Raw genomic sequence first — 19,610 nt, 5'->3', positions numbered from 1 at the left:
GAAGGATGGTGAAAGCAGGCATGAGCATCGTGAAAGCCATGGAGCATTTGGGATGCAGGATGGCAAAACCAGCAAGAGGATCACCATTTCCGAGTGTGGGTGGACATCTCTGATTCTTTTGACTTGTGGGCGGGCATCTTACCCACCAGACCATTCCCTCAGCTGCTCTCTCTGCAGTAAAGTGGGAGAGCACCCATGACCCCTCCCCATGTGCTCTTTGATCTCTGCTCTAATCGAAGTTTTTTGGGTTCCATATTTCCCTCATCCCGTCCAAGTCTAGCTAGATAGCAGATTTAAGTTTATGAATAAACACTAAATATGAAAAAAGAAAAATGCGTATCTTAAGAATAATAGTAAAATATAAAATAAAACAAAACAAAGAAATTGGAATAGGACAAAACAGATACAAGAAAAATGCCAAAGGAGAAGCAGGAGAAACACGCATTTGTAGTAGTTTCTCAATAGGGGTAAAGCAGGCAGTTAGAAGAGAGTTCTACTCATTGCACAGAGTTATTTTTGTGAAAAAAAATTTGCTGTAGGGTGTGAAATTAAAAAAAAAACCACATACAGTCTGTTAATCAATTTAAATACATTCCCTATGAACTTCTTTCTTTCTTTTTTTTTTTTAATTTTTTTCTAGCAGTTTTTGAGAGCAGTTGCATGGTGCTAGCCTGTGATTATTTACTTCCTAGTATCATTGCCCACAGACTACATACACATTTTTAAACGTCATTCAAAGATTCCTCAAGCATTTTTTGCTTATTTCTTTTTCCCTTGAAACCTTATGGGTTAGGTATTACTGACCTGGTTGCCAATGGTGCAGATCATGAACACACGGGGATCTTCACCCTGAGAGGAATAAACAGACATATTAGATGTGAACACTGAGAGAGGTTGCAGATAGATCATATTACTTTAGTAGAAGCATTGTGTCTATATAAAATAAATGTTTTGAAGTTAACTCGATTGTGTAATGGCTTATAACACAGTGTTGCTAGATGATTTAGATTTAGAACGTTATTAAGTATAAATATGGTGTAAGTCTACACCAGGAGCGGCTCGTTACTTTCAACCTAGATCTTGAAAACATCCTCAAAGTTGCGAGATAAAAACCACACAGGCTATAACAATAATTATAAAATTTGTCCTCACACGGGGCCTCGTAATACACTCAGAAAGCTAAGACCCGTTAATTCATCTGAGTCTCCCATGAATCTTTGCAGTGGGGATTAACGTAAGTCCTCTTTCACAAAGGAAGAAAATAACGGTCAGATAAGATACTGACAAAATGATTCAGATAGAATCTAGTAGCTAATTTAGATCTGGGGTAGAAAGTTCCAATGTGAAAAATTACATTTTATTTACTCATTGTATTGGGGGTACACTCATTATGGGGCGTGACTGCAGAAATCAGAGGGAGACTTAAAGGGAGCCAGTTCACTCTGTACGCCAGGAGTCCTGGGCATCAAATTCAGGTTGCCAGAATTGTCATCAAGGGCCTTTACCTACTGAGCCTCATTGTTGGTCCCTGGAGAAGAATTTTCTGACACCATATTCATGCTTGTCTTTTTTTTTTTAAATTGTGTCTATGTTTAAAAATGTCTCTGGGGAGGATTAGGGCTATGTAACTGGGTCTAGCCTTTAAGCTCTTAACAGTAGACTCTCACAGCTTACTCTATATTATGTGTCTGTTCCTGAAAGCCGAGAACAGTTGTTTTAGAAGTATACCAGCAGAATATTATCTTTGGATATATCGTCCCTGGGCATCAAGGATTTCTGAGATAATAAGGGACCTGACATGCTGTTAAGGGGTCAATCTTTACCTTACACTATTCCATATCGAGTGCTTTACTTGTATAAGTGTGATGTTATTCTCACCAATTGAAGGGGGAAAATGAAAGAAAAAAACCAGTGGATGTGTTTAACTATTCTTTGAGATGGCTCAAAAAATGCATACTAGTCATACTAGTCCACTTCATTAAAATATACTATAAAATACTATAATATCACAAGCCAGTCTGCTAGCATACAAATACCCAGGCAAACAAGTAATAGCGTGGCCACTAGTATTGATCACAAGAAGAACTTGAACGTTTTCAGACAACAGACGCACATGGAGGAGGCAGATCCAGGGCTGAGCTGAATCGGCTGGACAGCACTGAGTTCTGAATAATGCATTTCATTCTGTTATTAAAAATGCAGTATGTGTCAGTCACACAAAACCAGGTTTTCCTAGAGAGAGCATTTCCCATCCCCACTGTGGCTCACAAGGAAGAAAGCAATTTTTCAGAAATTAAGGGTGAAGTCCATAACAATCTCCTCATTTTTTTCTCCAAATTTCTGCCAAAAGATTAAATCGAATACATCGTTGAACTTGGAATATTTGTGTGTGTGTGTATATGAGTGTGTATGTGCTTGTGTATGTATGTGTGTGTATGTGTGTAGGTATGTGTGTGTCTGTGTGTGTATGCGTGTGTGTATGTATGTATGTATGTGTATACGTGTGTTGGTATGTGTGTATATGTGTGTCTGTGTGTGTATACATGTGTGTATGTGCCTATGTGTCTGTATGTGTGCATATGTGTGTATATGTGTGTGTCTGTGTGTGTGCATGTGCGTATGTGTCTGTATGTGTGCATATGTGTGTATATGTGTGTTTGTGTGTGTATGCATGTGTGCATGTATGTGTCTGTATGTGTGCATATGTGTGTATATGTGTGTGTCTGTGTGTGTATGTGTGTGTGCATGTGTGTGTGAGTCTGTATGTGTGTGTATGTGTGTGTGAGTCTGTATGTGTGTGTATGTGTGTGTATATATGTGTATGTGTGTTTGTGTGTGTGTGTGTGTGTTTGTGTGTGTGTGTGTGTGTGCTTATGTATGAAGGACTAGTTTAAAGCTGAATAGCCATAAAAGAACAGAGCAGAAGGAAAATAGTTCATTTTGTGAATGGGCCTCATCTTGTCTCTTCTCACTTCTCTCTTAATAACACTTAGTAATAATTACTTAATCTTAATAGAACAAATTAGAATTAAAGGTTAATTGTATATATTTCTCTTATAGTCAGACATTAAGAAAAGAGGAGTAAAACAAGTGGCCAAATTTCTAGCTTATATAATTTCTATATTTCTCTATTAGAAAGGTATGCAAGGAAATTAACGCTAAATTTTGCAAACAAGTGGTAGATTTAAGCATATTCAATTGATAATTTGCTATAGGAATTCCCTGTAAGACTCATTCAGACTTGATGCTATTTTTCTTAGTTATCTAGGTCCAGAACTCCTGGTCTGCCTCACTGTGTTCAAGTGTCGGCTGCACCTCCCTGCTCACTGCACATCTGGGAGGGGTTCAGGAGTTATGCCACTCTCCCTTCCCTCCATGGCTACCTTGCTTTCTCCATTGGACCAGAGCTAGCAATCACTTTCTTTCCTTTTTTTTGTTTTTTTTATTCCATGTCTTTATTTTTCCACTTTAATTAAATTCAGAAATAGCAGTCAGTTTCTTTTCACATTGTCATGGTGAATAGAAGGATTCTGATCCCAGAAGGAAGAAAATGGCTCAACTTTCTGAAAAAGGAAAATCTGGTACTGAGATCAAATATGCCAATCTTCTGCCTTGTGTTGGTTCAAGGGTCATACCTTGGCAGTTCTGGGATTCACTGTGAACTCTGGCTATACCACTCACTTCCCTTCTGAGAAAGGTTTCCATATATACTTATACAAAACTGTCTCTACTAAAGGGACCTTCACCTCACCATAGTTCCCCTTCTCTTTGTAAAGAGCACAGTGGCTTTTGATGATGGCTGACAATGACACCTCCGTCAGATAATATTTCCACCTACCCCCCCCATCTTGGGTTTTCAAATGAGAGATAATTTCAACTTAATAAAATAACTTCATATTTCTGGACCTCCATATAACACCATGTATTCAATTCCTTGATGACTTGCTCCCCAACACAAAAATCTTACCTGTGTCTACGTGTCTGAAATTGAAAAAAGAATTGAAAATGGTTTTTTGACTATAATTTTGATAATGGAAGAATGAAAAAAATCTATTAAAATTGGCAAAGTTTTATCACTTTTAACCTTATGCTTTCTGTGTGTATATGATCCAATAAACTGCCTCTACAGATTCACACCAGAAAGTGTCAGTGTATTATTTAAGCAATGCCTACTCACCAAATAAGCAAGTTCCATGAAGGCACAAAGTTGCGATGCACTGTCTCTGCCTTCCAGGTGGACAGTATTTGGGAATTTCAGCGTGTTCCCTCACTCTTAAATTAATGCTGCAAGGACTCTGCAGTCTGACCTGAACAATGAGATGTGTAACCTGTGCAAGAAATATTTGCTGGGGAAGAGCCAAGAAGAACATGAGAAATAAGACAAATCGTCCTCTTGCCACATTAGCCTTTGTGAGCCCTGAACATCGGACTGTGTTCTTTCGAAAGACGAGCATTCTTGAAAAATGCATCTGTCCATCATTGCCTTTGATAATTCTTAGACTTGGCCACTTTGCCTTGTTGTAGGTGACAAAAATTTCAAATTCTTCTTTATTTGAAGCAGATATTTGGGTATATTATCACAAAAATATATACAGCAGAGCAATCAGAGTAACAGTTTCCAGTCTCCTGAATTAATGTACAGTGATACAGATCAAGGAATGGATGTGACGTTAAGTGTTTCTGAATCTTTGTCCTGCTATGTGATGTTTAGAAAAATCAGATCCACATAACGATCCTCCTGAGAGTCTGATGGTTTACTTTGTTTAATGCCGTGCTTACATCTAACCATGTAGTGACTGGCCAATTCAAATATAATTTGAGACCAAATTATTAGTTTTTCAACTGAATAATTACCTTCCTTTAGTCTTAATCACTTTATTCTTAAATTTTAAAATAGAATCAAGGTGAAATATTTTATTATTAATCATGACTTTAATTTGGGATTAAATTATACATATGCCACTATATATCATAAAATATTACTACTGTATTTTTGTGCATGTTGAATCCATGTTACTTCTACTCTTTCATATGACCAGATATTTTGTTTAATCACAAATGCATCAGTACCCAGATAATTGACAATAGCTTGTAGATTCAATTAAAATGAGACCATACTCATTGGCTCAATATTTGTACACATTCTCATAAAGTCAAATAGGTTAAGCAGCTAGTGCAAAGTCTGCTCTATTATAAGCCCACCAAGCTCAGAGAATTCACAAAGCTATTCCTTATCTCACGGTTTACATGGGTATGATCTATGTGACTTAGCTGAGTGTCTGTGACTCTGAAACATTCAGAAGTCTGCCACTGAGGTGTTCACGACGGTTGTCCTCATCTGTATTCCTGGCTGGGGACAATACACAATTCTTAGTCCACTCACACACTCAGTGTCTTCTGGCCACAGACAGAAATCCTTGCCACTGTGACATTTTTTTTTTTTGTACAAAGATCTTGATTCTTTAAGAACATGACAGGGTTTGTGGGGGTGGGGGAGGACAAGCATATGACGAACAATTTTATTAGGAATAAAATTGCTGTAAAACGTGTGCAAATTCGAATTTTAACACACAAAGTAGTGAGGTAAGTTAAGAGGCACCTGAAATAAAGAAGATATAATATTGGAGGATTCAATTTTTGTGAAAACTGCTCTGTATTACAAAGTCAGTCATAACCATCACAATCTTAGTGAATGAACGTTTTTTCATGTACAGATAAGGAACATTTAAAGTTAATGTAAACATGTAAAGAGCTCTGAATGTTAGACATCAGAGGTCTTTATTACATAGCTACCACAATCAAGTCATTATGGCATTGACAGAGAAACAGGCCAACAGACCTAGAGATGAATCTGGAACTATGGTCACATATATATGGCCAAGTGATTTTCAATTAAAAAAATCTATTTCAATGTAAAACCTATATGTGACCATCTACTGAAAATAAATAAGATTACTCAAAAGCTTAAGTGAAATCTAAAACTATGAAACCCATGGAAGAAAATCTAAATAATCTTAAAGTAGAGAAATATAACTTAGACATGATACAAAAGAAACATCTATAAAAGATGTTAATAAGTTAATCTCGTCAAATTAAACACTTCTCTTTGTAAGATAGCACAGAAATAAATTAAATTGTAATTATATCATCTTATAATAAATCTTTAAGATTTTATATAGATATATAGCAAATTGCTGAAATTTTATAAAATATTCAAACAAAGTTTTGACTTAAAAATAGATTTGATAGCTAAATAGCAACATGAGAAAATATATTGGCTATAGACAGATAATTCATACATAAAGGGGAAAATGCTGGCATAAGCAAATAAGCAAAAGAAAGTCAAAATCATTAGTGATTTTCAATAAATGAACGATACTTCTGTGTCTGCGGTGCAAGTGCCTGCATGGTAAGCATGAAGGCCTGGGTGCTAAAAAAAAAAGAGTAATTTCAACCTATTAGAGTGATTAAAATTAAAAATGTAAATGAATACTTAGCATAAGAAGTATTTTCCAAAAATGACACAAGATTCAATTTTCAAACATTTTGGTAAAAATGTAGCATGATTCGGCTGTATTAAGAATAATTTTTACAGTTTTTTTTTTTAATTAAGCAGCAGTCTCTTATGCAATCTGTTCTTAATCACTAAAAACTATGCCTATAAAACGGCATGGTAAGTATTCAGACTAGTTTAAAATTTTAATTTCATTATGCTTTTGTAATTTGTTTAATGAAAATATATCATTATTTCCCCATCCCTTTTCCTCCACCTCTTCCCATGCTCTTTCCCTCCTAAAATGCGTCCTTTTTCTTTATTATTGCTTTATATAAAACATATATATTTAATTATTGTGTATACATTGTTATATATAATTGTTTATGTTATATTTAACAATATGCATCATTTTATATATAAACACACAAACAGGCACACACACACACACACACGATCTGTAAAGACAGCCTGCTGAGTCCATTTCTTCCTCTGGCTCTTAAAATCTTCTCATCTCATGTTCTACTTTCCCTGAGACTTGAGTGTGAGGCTGTTTATCGATGTGTCAATCAGTTCTCAGTACCCCGCCATCAGCTCTTCTCCCCATTTTGTATTGTTGTAGCTTCCTGAAAAGGTCTCTGCTACAGAGAGACCATGCCTTCGGGCATGAAGAAAAGTATTTTGAATGCAATAAGAAATTGTACTAGTTTAGGAAAGTGTCAGTAGTAGACTCTCATCTAACAGTTGTGGTCTCCCTAGGTTTCCTGACCAACACTGATTTCCCTCCTGTTGAGTTAGCCTTACATCTACTGAGTCACCACAGCGTTGGTTATGGGATGAGACCCAGTACTGCACATTTGTGGATACTCTTTTGTGCTGTCTTTTGCTGTGGCTTTCAGGTGTCACAACTGGGTGGGGCTATTGTTTTCTTTCCTTGGTAACTTGTAAAGCACCTTCTAGTAATAAGAAAGTCAGGGAGGGTGAGATCCAGTCCAATTTGTCTAGGACCTGTGTCCAAAGTACATGTTGTCTTCCGCAGCAGAAGCTCCTCATCGGAGACAGGCAGGACAAGTGTAATAGTCTACATTGGGGATTTCTGGGACCAAAACTCAAAAGGTGATTTCTCAAGCCTGGTACTGAAGCTTTTGTGAGATACTCAATGGGTCACAAAAGGGAGGGACCATTATCAGTCCAAATGGCATAATTTCATTAAAACCATATGCATATATAAGATATGTGTATGTGTATACTATATGTAACCATGACTTCTATGGCTTTTTCAAGCAGCCTTAGTGCTATTTATCCCTATGCCATGCCCCCTTCTCTTTGATTTCTCTCTGCTCCCAAATTAAATTCTCCATGTTTTTCCATTCCCCCCTCAAATAACCTATATCCTATTATATGCTATTCTCCTCTCTAGTGCTTCACCCCCGTGATTCATTTTTAATTTCCCTATTTCATAGTTACTTCAGATTATACATTCATATCTGAAGATCTGGAGCTGGAAATGACAGATGACAGAAGATAAAGCATTTGTGTTTCCAGGTCTGGGATACATCCCTCAATATAATATTTTCTAGTTGAAACCATTTACTTGTAAATTTTATGATTTTCTTATCTTTCCAGATGAATTTTGTTTCATTGTTTATATTTAACACAATTCATTATCTGTTCATCAGTGGAAGGACATTTATGATGTTTCTATTCCCTAATTATTGTGAATAGAGCAGCAACGAACATTGCTAACCTAGTTCCTGAGAAGTAGGATGTCAAGTCCTTTAGGCATACGCTAAGGAGCGATATGGCTGGGTAATAAAGTATTTGCTTTTTGAGACTCCTCCACATTGATTCAAGAGGAGCTGGACTAGTTTGCAGTTTCACAAACAGTCAGCATGAGTTCGCTTTCAAATGTCTTCTTGAACATTTATTGTCCACTGTCTTGATCTTCTTGTACATTCTGAACGGGATATCATGAGACCTCAGAGTTGTTTTGATTTCCATGTTTCTAATTGCTAAGGATGATGAGAATCTTTTGAGGTATTACCTAGCCATTTTTATTTCCTCCTTGGAGAACTCACTATTGAGGTCTACAGACATTTTTAAATGGGTCATTTGTTTTCTTGACACTTTGTTATTTGAGCTTTTTAGATATTAATCCTCTGCCAGATTTATAGCTAGAAAAGATTCTTTCTACTAGGGGTTTTCTCTTTACTCAATTGATTATCTCCTTAGATCTCTCTCTCTCTCTCTCTGTCTCTCTCTCTCTCTGTCTCTCTCTCTCTGTCTCTTTCTGTTTCCCTCCCTCCCCTACCACCTTCCCCCTTCCCTCCCTCCCCCTCTTTCCTCTCTCTCTCTCTCTCTCTCTCTCTCTCTCTCTCTCTCTTGCTTGTAGAGCATAATAGGGCTCTCACCTACTTCTTCACCATGTTCTCCATGATAATAACAATGGACTAAGCCTCTAAAACTGTAAGAGGTGTAAGCCAGTTCTCAATTAACTGCTTTCTTTTACAAACGTGGGCTTTCATCACGGGTCTCTTCTCAGTGTGCGGGGGAGGGGGGATGTTTAAGAATCACTTACATTTTTAGTCTCTTTTTTCTCTTGTTTGTTTGTGCCTTTTTGAACACCTTTAATGCTTTGATGAAATGTATGCTGTTGTTGTTGTTGCTGTTGTTGTTGCTGTTGTTGTTGCTGTTGTTGTTGCTGTTGTTGTTGCTGTTGTTGTTGTTGTTGTTTTAAGTTCTGTGTCCTGAATTTCATTCGGGTGAGTTACATTGGAGAACATTTATATAGGACTAGTAGTTTGTTTCTCATGGGGGCGGGGGGCAGAGAGACTGTTATCTTGATCTTTCACAGTAGTTTGTAGTTTTGTGAAGAGATCTGGCACCTTGACCTCTCTCACTGGTTCTGGGACTGGTGTGGTTAGAGCAGCCTGGGATTGAGCACAGGTTGAATGGGCCTAATGTTACATATGGTTCAGGATTAAGTCAGGAAGACAGTGGGTGCTAACTGTCGTACTAAAGGATGTATATCCCAGCCTGAGCATCGAGGTTGAGGATGGGAGGATAAGGTTACCTGTTTTCTTTTTGCTTTTTGAGTGCAGCTAATAAAAAATTCGAATTATATATGTGACCTACATTCCAATTCTGCCAAACAGGACTCTCATAAATCCTGGGGATAAAACTGTGCTCTATATAGGCTTTCTCATGGTTTCCAGAGGAAAGAAGAAAGTAGGAAAGACACACGGAACATTGCAGTGTGAGGTTATAAGGATACCACTAAAGAAGGCCATGCTCAACCTATTTCCATAACTTTCTGCTCAGTGTATGTGCCTTCTATGTCTATACCTTGTATGTCAATACCTAAACATGGCTGCATTAGTTATGGTTTCCATGCCTACGAAGAGATACCATGACCGAGGCAACTTGTATAAGGAACAACATTTAATTGGGCCTGGCTTCTAGTTTCAGAGATTCAGTCCATTGACATCGTGACAGCAAGCCTGGCAGTGGCCAGGCAGATAGAGTGCTGTAGAAGGAGTTGTATGTTCTGCACCTTGATCTGACTGTAGTCAGGAGCGAGGCTGTCTCACGGGCAACTAGGAGAAGAATCTCAAAGCCTACCTTGACAATGACATACTTCCTCCAACCAGGTCACATCTACTCTAAAAAGGCCACGCCTCCTACTAGTGCCATTCCCTGGGGTAAGCATCTTCAAACCACCACCCAGACTCCCCATAATTGTTGGGAAGCAGAGAAATGGTGACCTGAGAAAGATGAGGAAACTGAGTGAGGGCCTGAGAAAAGAGGGGTAGACTGAGAAGTGGGGTAACAAACGTGGGGTAACAAAAACAACCACCGGACAGATGCTTACTCTGAAGAAGTGGAGAGAGAACCTAGTGAATTGTCTAGCCAACGGTCCACACTGCTGGCAGAGTGTGCAAGTTCTCAGGAACTGCACAGTACAGAACCTGAAGCTTTCTTCCGGTGAAGCATAGATAGCTTATACTATAAAGGTAATACCATACGTTTATAAAGGTCACCTACTATAGCACTCCTGGAGTTCTCAACGAAGCAGTCTTGCTTGATAGGCATTGACAGAGGCCAGGTGTGGGAATAACTCCCTGCTTAGTAAATGGGCCACAGACTGCAATAGCTATGAGCTAGGCATCACAGGGAAATTGGCCCTCCGGTCTGTGCTGAATAAAGAAGAGAGAATCTGGATCTCAATATGACACACTTCAGGGGGTGCGTACAGAAACGTCTGCCCAAGACAAGAATGAAATCTTTAACTTTTCTCCAACATAAACATATTTTTTTCAGTACTGAAAGTCTTATAATTCTTCAGCTGTCATGTGTCACACAGAGCGAGACTACAGAATGGTCTTCAAATGACAGAAAACATCATTGTTCCTAGCCCTTTCATGAGATGTAAGAAAGGTAGCAATACAAAGAAGAGCGCTCATTAGTTAGACAGGGACAAAAGGCAATGGTATGTATTTGTTGATGGTCCCATCTCTGTTTGGTGAGAAATCAACTGTAGAGTTAGAAAACTGAAAGGTTAATAAATGTCAGTAATGATATAATGCATTTAATTTAATGAACAATAGCATGTATTTCAATATGAAAAATACCAAGCATTTTAACAAGCTCCAAACTAAAATAATTAAGCTTCTTTTTAAATGGGCACTCCATACACTGACACTGAAATACTATTAAAAAGTTCTGTGTTGCAAAATTGTGTTTGTAACACAAATAGATAGAAATGGGGAGATCGATAAAATTGCCATTGCGGATTTGCTGTTAAATCTTGGAGTAGTTGCTTTTCTAACAGGAATCACCTGGGAGCGAAATAGGAGCTTCCCTCCCAGAGTTAGACTGCAACCTCTACAGCTTAGCCATGACCCCTATTATTGAAAAAGATGAACTTAGCCGCGTATCCCGAAGTCGAGAAACATAAGACAGTGATGCATGAATGTGGAGATATTTAAATAATATGCAATGGCTCTTGGGAAATATACTCTTTCTGTTAGGAAGAAGAAATGAGAGGCAAAGAAGAGGGAGAGACAGCCATCCCTTCCTCTTTTATTCTTTTTCTTCTATGAGATGTCAGTGCCATAGCTGAGTCTCAGCAGTGTTCTCTATGACATTACCTTAGCTGCTTTCTATTTTTAAAGCTCTACCATGCCTCTGAAACTTGGCTAGATGCTTTTCGCTGTACGAATATTCTTACTGCTTTTTCTCTACTCCCTCAATCACTGTGGGAAGCAAAAGTTTTAATGATGTTTATAAAAAATAACATTTTTCAATGATCATGGAATAAAATCAATTAGTCCTTCCAAATATGGTGGAGAAGGAGGTAACCATTGAAAGGAAAAGAAAATCTTCCAAGGCAAATAATTTTTCAGTCACTTTATGGTGTCAGTTTAAACTGAGTAGCCCTAACAGGTAGCTGTGAATATCTGAGCCTTGTTGGGCAATTTTTAAAATCATGTTTTAATATCTATTTGAATTTAGCCCATTGATAGAAGAAAAAAATCATAATTTTCTCAAATGCTCTAGGATTTTTAAAAATACAATGACAGGTTTTAGAATGAACTGATACCTCAGGACTACATAGATCTTATTCATTTACATACTATGTGCTAAATATAAGCAAGGAACTTTTTAGAACATGACTTAATGTGAAAATGTACATTTCTAGTTTCTTACACAAACTTAAAATCTCAGACCAATAAACCAATTTCTTCCCGAAAGTCATCAATTGAAACTGAACATTGTCTCTATTCCTTTCTAAGCAGGGGTTTTCTGAAGATCTGCTTTCATCGGCAGCTTGATTCCCAGCATCTTTTTTTTAGCATAAAATTTATTATTATTAATCATTCCATTCATTTACATCTCAAATGATATCCCACTTCCCCATTACTTCTCTACAAGTCCCCCATCCCACAACCTGTCTCTCTTCTCCTTCCCCTTTGTCTCTGTGAGTATGCTATCCCAACCACTGACACTTTCCCATCCCACACCTCTGCCTACCCTGGGTCATCTAACCTCCACAGGATACAGAGCCTCCCCTCCCATTGATGTCAGACAAGTCCATTCTCTCCTACCTATGTATCTGGACCCATGGATCCCTCCCTGTACACTCCTTGATTGGTGGTCTAGTCCCTGGGAGCACTGGGTGGTCCTGCTAGCTGATCTTGTTCTTCCTATGGGGTTACAATCCCCCCTCAGTTCCTCCAGTCTATTTGCCTGTTCCTGCACCAGGGTCCCTGAGCTCAGTCTGATGGTTGGCTCCAAGCATCCACATCCGTATTGGCCAACTGGATTGGCTTGCTGAATCTCCCTAGGAGCAGCAACACCAGGTTCCAATCAGCAAGTGCTTGTTGGCAAAGGCAAATGTCAGGTTTGGTGTCTATAGATCCCCAGGTAGGGCAGTCCTCGGATGGCCCTTCCTTCAGTTTTTGCCCCATTTTTGTCCCTGTTCTTCCTTTGCATAAGAACATTCCTGGGTTAAAAACTTTGAGGTGGGTAGGTAGCCCCATCCCACCACTGGGGGCCATGTCTATCTACAGGTTCTATCTCCCCTTCTTTGCTAAAATCATCCCCTTTGGGTTCTATAAGCCTCTCGTTTCCCTGGTCTCTGGGACCGTCCAGTGGCTATCCCAGTTCCTCATCCTTCCCTGCTCGATATTTTCATTTGATTTCCTAACCCTCTGTACATCTCTCCTGTCCCCTCCAGTACCTGAAACTTCACCCCTTATTCCTTCCCCCTCCTCTTTCTTTCCCAGGTCCCCCCCTCCCTCCACCTCCCACAACTATCCTGTTCCCTCCCTCAATGCAAGACTAAAGCATCCACACCCAGGTCTCCCTTTCTCCTAAGCTCCATATGGTCTGTGGGTTGTATCACGGGCATTGTGAACTTTTGGGTAAATATCCACTTATCAGTGAGTACATTTTTAACACTAATTAAAACAAAATTTAAGTGTATGGAAAATATACTGAGATTTCTTGGATCGATAACAATTTTGTCTGTGATTTTAAGTGAATCCTGTAGACTGCAGGCACAACTAAACATAGGGAGAATGAAACTATGTTGTAATTCCAGATATGCTGAATCTAATAGAAGAGAAAGTGGGGAAGAGACTCAAATACTTGGGCACTGGGAAAAACTTCCTGAGCAGAAAACCAATGGCTTATGCTTAAAGATCAACAGTCGACAAATGGGACCTCATAAAATTGAAAAGTCTCTGTAAAGCAAAGGACATTGTCAATAGGACAAAATGGTAACCCACAGATTGGGAAAAGATATTTACCAACCCTACATCTGATAGAGAGCTGATATCCAAAATACACGAATAACTCAAGAAGGTAAACTCCAGAAAACCAAATAACCCCATTAAAAAGTGGGGTACAGAGCTAAACAAAGAATTCTCAACCGAAGAATCTCAAATGTCTGAAAAGCACTTAAAGAAGTGATCAACATCCTTAGTCATCAGAAAAAAATGCAAACCAAATGACCCCGAGATTCCAACTCATACCAGTCAGAATGGCTAAGATCTAAAACGCAGACATTGGCAAGGATGTGGAGAAAGAGGAACACTCCTCCATTGCTGGTGGGACTGCAAGTTGGTAAATCCACTTTGGAAATCAGTCTGGTGGTTCCTGAGAAAACTGGAAATAGTTCTACTTGAAAACCCAGCTATACCACGCCTGGCCATACACCCAAAAGGTGCTCCAACATATAACAAAGACACATGCTCTACTATGTTCATAGCAGCCTTATTTACAATAGCCAGAAGCTGGAAAGAACCCAGATGCTCTTCAACAGAGGAATGAATACAGAAAATGTAGTACATTTACACAATGGAGTATTACTCAGCTATTGTAAACAATGACTTCATGAAATTCACAGGCAAATGGATGGAATTAGAAAATATCATCCCGAGCGAGGTAACCCATACAAAAGAACACACATGCTATGTACTCACTAATAAGTGGATATTAGCCCAAAAGCTCACAATGCCCATGATACAACCCACAGACCATATGAAGCATAGAAAGAAGGAAGACCAGGGTGTGGATGCTTCAGTCCAGCATTTAGGGGAGAACAGGCCAATTGTGGGAGATGGAGGGAAAGGGGGACCGGGGAGGAAGAAAGGAGGGGGAGGAAATAAGGGTGGCAACATCAGGATCTGGAAGTGATTATGAGAGAGGTACAGAGGGTCAGGAAATCGATCAAAAAATATGTAGCAGTGGGATGAGAAACTGGGGATAGCCACTGAAGTGTCCCAGACACCAGGGAAAAGTGAGGATCCCAGGACCCAATGGGGGGAAGAGTTTAGCTGAAATGCACAGAGAAAGGGGAGAGAGAACCTGTAGAGACCTCGTCCAGCAGATAGGCATGGCCCCCAGTCGAGGAATGGGTCACTCACCCATCTCAAAGTTTTAAACTCAGATATGCTCCCATCGAAAGGAAGAACAGGGACAAAAATGGAGCAGAGACTGAAGGAAGTGCCAACCAGGGACTGTCCTACCTGGGGATTCAACGTGTTTGCAGACACCAAACCCAACACTGTTGCGGTGGTCAAGAGGTTCTTGCTGACAGGAACCTAGTTGGTGGGTCCTGAGGAAGTCCGGCCAGGAACTGACCAGTGAGGTGTGGATGCTTGGTTCCTAGCCAGGGACTGACCAATGAGGTGTGGATGCTCGGTTCCTAGCCAGGGACTGACCAGTGAGGTGTGGATGCTCGGTTCCTAGCCAGGGACTGACCAATGAGGTGTGGATGCTCGGTTCCTAGCCAGGAACTGACCAGTGAGGTGTGGATGCTCGGTTCCTAGCCAGGAACTGACCAGTGAGGTGTGGATGCTCGGTTCCTAGCCAGGGACTGACCAGTGAGGTGTGGATGCTCGGTTCCTAGCCAGGGACTGACCAGTGAGGTGTGGATGCTCGGTTCCTAGCCAGGGACTGACCAATGAGGTGTGGATGCTCGGTTCCTAGCCAGGGACTGACCAATGAGGTGTGGATGCTCGGTTCCTAGCATCTTTACCCAGTCATTTCCTCTGCTTGTAGAATCCTCAGACAGAACCTCCACGTGGATGGGGGAATTGAATAGCTAATAAATTGCCTATTCCCTTTCTTCAGCTTGATTTGAATAAAGACAATTAAAGAACATGGATTTAAATCTTCCCAGATGTGTTTATAGGCATTCCCGGTGTCATTTACACAATTTGAAAAATGTTAAGGTTTAAAGAATAGATGGCCAACGAATCTTTACCTTACACAGATCTCATCTAGAGAAGAGAGATGGAAAGAGTTCATCTCTAGAATGTCAATTTTAACATAGATCTATATTAATTCTATCCAAAAGCACAAACATGGGCAAAGGATAGCATACGCTTGTCAATAATTAATCAACAATTCATCCCTTACCAAAGAATAGGAATTTGGAATGACAAGTCATGTAAAACATTGTGAGCTGGGGACAGAGAAGCAAGAGGCCAGAAGAACTATCTCTTTATTAAAATCAAGTGTGTCCTAGCAAACTAATGACTGCAATCTTCTGAAAGGAATGCTGTGATTTGGACCACCAGTGAAATAAACTTAAAATTGTGTTGACAGTCACTTTTAAAGCTGGTGACAGAGATTTTAAGCTGCCTGTCAAATACGGCTTTCTTAATTTTCTAACAATAATTTCAATAGTACTCGAAATGTATTGCTCGAAACTCCAAGGAATGACCTGTTTCTAACAAAGTATGATCACAGCGTGAGTCTGTCGACTGAAGTAGGAGTGGGTGTGTGATGTGAAACTCCCAAGAAATCTCCCGGGGATGCTGGCTACATCTCCACATCCAATACTTGTTTCATTTTCCATGCTTGAACCTGGGTGTGACCACAGCAGCATTGGCTGCCCTCTTGGTAAAGGATGGCTAAGCAGTGCACGGAGAAGAACGCCCTACAGAAGACCACAGAAGCAATGTGCCAGTGCTGTGGTGAGGTTCAGAATAACTTAGAGTATTAAGGGATCATAAATATTGTTTAGTCTATTATAACTTAAGAGTCTCCTACGTGGTAAAGTCCACATGAAAGAAATCATTTCAAAGGAGAAGAAACGTGAGGAGACAGAATGAATTGGTTCAGCATCGCGTCACAGAATGCAAATCAGCCTCACGTAACGTGGCTGCTCTGAGGCAAGCATTTATTCCACCACATGCTTGACATTTAAATTTCTATTTTATTAAGTGTGTTCCTGGATATGTGTGTGTATGTGTGCAAAGTAGGCAAGCAAGGAACACAAGGTTCACACGTGAGGGTAAGAGGGCAAGTCTCAGGAGTCTTTTCTCTCTCATCACCATGAGGAATCTAGGAATTCAACTCAACTCCTCTTTGTTAGCAATGACAACTCTATATTCTAGAAAACCTTCCATTTTAGCTAAACCATGACAACACTCACAACTATTAAAATTTGGTTCCCATAACTAAAGTGACATGCTTTTCTATATTCTTTATTTTCATACACTAGCCCAGTTATGAGCAGCCAGCAAACGAGTATATTGGTCACATGACATTGTTTAACTCTGGCTACTCCCTGGTTACCCATAGCTTCATTCCGTCTCCCCAGGATTCTATTTTTGAAGTGTATACTGGGAGAAATTAACTCCTTGCTTCAGTAAGCCATGTGACTGAAAGAACCACATTCTGAAGGGGAGACTCACCATGAAATAACATAACTTTATCGTATTCATCCCTAAAATTCATCACTTCAATAGAGCACAACCCATCCTGAGTGACGAATTCTTTGTAATATCTTCTATGATCTTAGCATTTAAACTTAAGCATCTATTCTACATAGGAGATTCCCTAATACACTTTCAACTTCTCAATATATGCAGTATCTCTAATCTAAATGTTGTTGAAGACTGTGCATTTTGTATACTATTTTATTGTCATGGGTATAAGCTCACTTATTTGTCTAGGTGCACAGAATTAAAAAGTGAGGAGAGCCTGGCAACTTTAGACCCACAACATCAAGTGTTGTAGAAATCACCAGTAATTACTGAACGAAGATGAATAAGAAAGGAGCACAGGATAAGATAACAAGAAAGGAGACAGACAATGATGCTCTCTGCATGGAGGCTTGGGCTTATGTACTCTGGTAAAAGTGTATCTGTGGAAGCCTTTAGAAAAATCGAAACTATCACCTTCATGTGGTCCAGCCTTCCTTCTTAGTACATACCACAAGGAATCAAAGTCAATTCACCATAGGGATACTTGCATATGCTTGATTATCATGACACTATATTCACTATAGCAAATTAATCCATCAGGCTTGGTAGGTTCATCAGTAGATGAACATATCGAGAAAATGTAGTATAAATGCATAATGTGGATTTATTGACTCTGTTATGAAAGAAAAACAAATTTCATTGTTAGGAGGAAACAACATGGAAAAAGAGAGCAGTCAAACAATGAGAAGTGTTACATGTTCTCCTTCATATGGACAACACAGAAACAAGGACATGAAACTGGAAAGGGAGGTACTAGATAAGGAAAGAAGCTGAGGTTTCCAGATGGGGTAAGAGGGGGCCATGCAATGCTTCAGCAACTAGAGGTGCCTGCCTTCAGGATTGAGATCTGTCAGTGAGTAAAGCCTAAGGACCGGAAACCAAGTCCTTGGACTCAAGTTATCTTAGGATTTCTCTTGCTGTGAAGAGACACCATGACCAAGGCAACTCTTATAAGGGAAACATTTATAAGAGGCTGGCTTACATTTTCAGAGGTTTAGTCCATTTTCATCATGTCAGGAAGCACAGCAGTGTGCAGGCAGACATAGTTCTAGAGAAGGAGCTGAGAGTTCCATATTTGGATTGCCAGGTAGCAGGAAGTGAACTGGATTGAGCTTCTGAGACCTCAACGCCCATCTACCAGTTCTCCAATAAAGCCACACTCACCCCAAAGTGACACTTCCTATTAGTGCCACTCCCTATGGACCCATGGAGGCCATTTTTATTCAAACCACCACACAAGTCAAGGTGGAAGAATAATTACTACTCCATAAAGTTATACTTTAATTTCCATGCGCATGCTGTGGCACACACACACACACACACACACACGTACACACACACACACGTACACACACACACACAATTCTACAATTCCTGCTTTAAAGGTATGCAATTTAGGATAAATGGAAAAAAATTAAAATTGCAATTAAAAACAACAAGAAATACTTGGAGAAACTTCTTTACCTTCAACTTGTGTGTGTGTGTGTGTGTGTGTGTGTGTGTGTGTGTGTGTGTGAACGCGCACTTGCGGTGGTGGCTTTTTGTTTTTATAAGTGGGATGAGGTAAAGTCAATACTCACCAATAAAATCAAGTACTGTATTTTATTTAGCAGATTGCTAGATGATTACCAAGATGAGTAAAGTTGACTGAAACCCATGTGCAGGTTACAAATGCTTAGAACTGGAGAAAGGGCTACTCACGAATGAATGAGGAGAGACCATTGCATAAGCAACAAGGTCAGTCTATGAAAGAGCCCTGTTTTGACAGACAACGGGATTTTGACAATATTGAGAGCAAAGAGACTCAAGGCACTTTTAGTAGACAGTAAAACATTTTATAAAAAATAAAGTGAAAGTTATTTAGTTATTTAGTCATTGACTAAACAAACTTAGAAACATTTTTGCTTGATTTTTATGTATTTACCAGAGACAGAATTGGCGGATGGGGAATGTGGTACTCTCCAAAGGACAGAAGCTGCAGCACTTGAAGGAAGAATTTACAATTATAGAATGATGATACCGAGTGAAACCGAAACCCTGGAGACCTGGGATCTGTACAGAGGAGTCGATAAATCACTGCTCAGGTGCAGCCTGGGAGGAAGGATGGACCGGCATCACACAAAGGCAGATCACGTGACTGTGGAACCATGCCAGCTGGGCCGGATCCACTTTGAACGCTAATTTAAAGATCCCAAAACACAGGACACTGAGTATTCAGGAGCCCGGGACTTGCAGTTTTATTACTATTCAGTCTTCTTCCTTTGCTTGTTTTTCTTTCTTTTTAACTTTAATTTTTTATTTATTCAATTTACATTCCACTTACTGTCCCCCCC

The 19,610-nt window shown here is 39.5% G+C and overlaps 1 long non-coding RNA gene across 1 annotated transcript in view; it reads right to left on the bottom strand.

Moving 5' to 3' along the window:
* The window catches only part of LOC147996563 (uncharacterized), a 53,225-nt gene extending 38,105 nt beyond the window's left edge, over window positions 1–15,120 (bottom strand). Inside the window, exons 1-3 of the long non-coding RNA XR_015676975.1 lie at window positions 15,028–15,120; window positions 12,743–12,836; window positions 805–849 (exon numbers count right to left, since the gene is read on the bottom strand). This is a non-coding gene — a long non-coding RNA (uncharacterized LOC147996563). The remainder of the gene's footprint in view (window positions 1–804; window positions 850–12,742; window positions 12,837–15,027) is intronic.
* Window positions 15,121–19,610: the final 4,490 nt, after the last annotated feature.

The sequence above is a fragment of the Rattus norvegicus genome, chromosome 2 (assembly GCF_021556685.1).
Source record: "Rattus norvegicus strain SHRSP/BbbUtx chromosome 2, alternate assembly SHRSP_T2T, whole genome shotgun sequence".
In the NCBI taxonomy this organism is placed as follows: Eukaryota; Metazoa; Chordata; class Mammalia; order Rodentia; family Muridae; genus Rattus; species Rattus norvegicus.
This window is presented reverse-complemented; position numbering and strand designations above follow the sequence as displayed.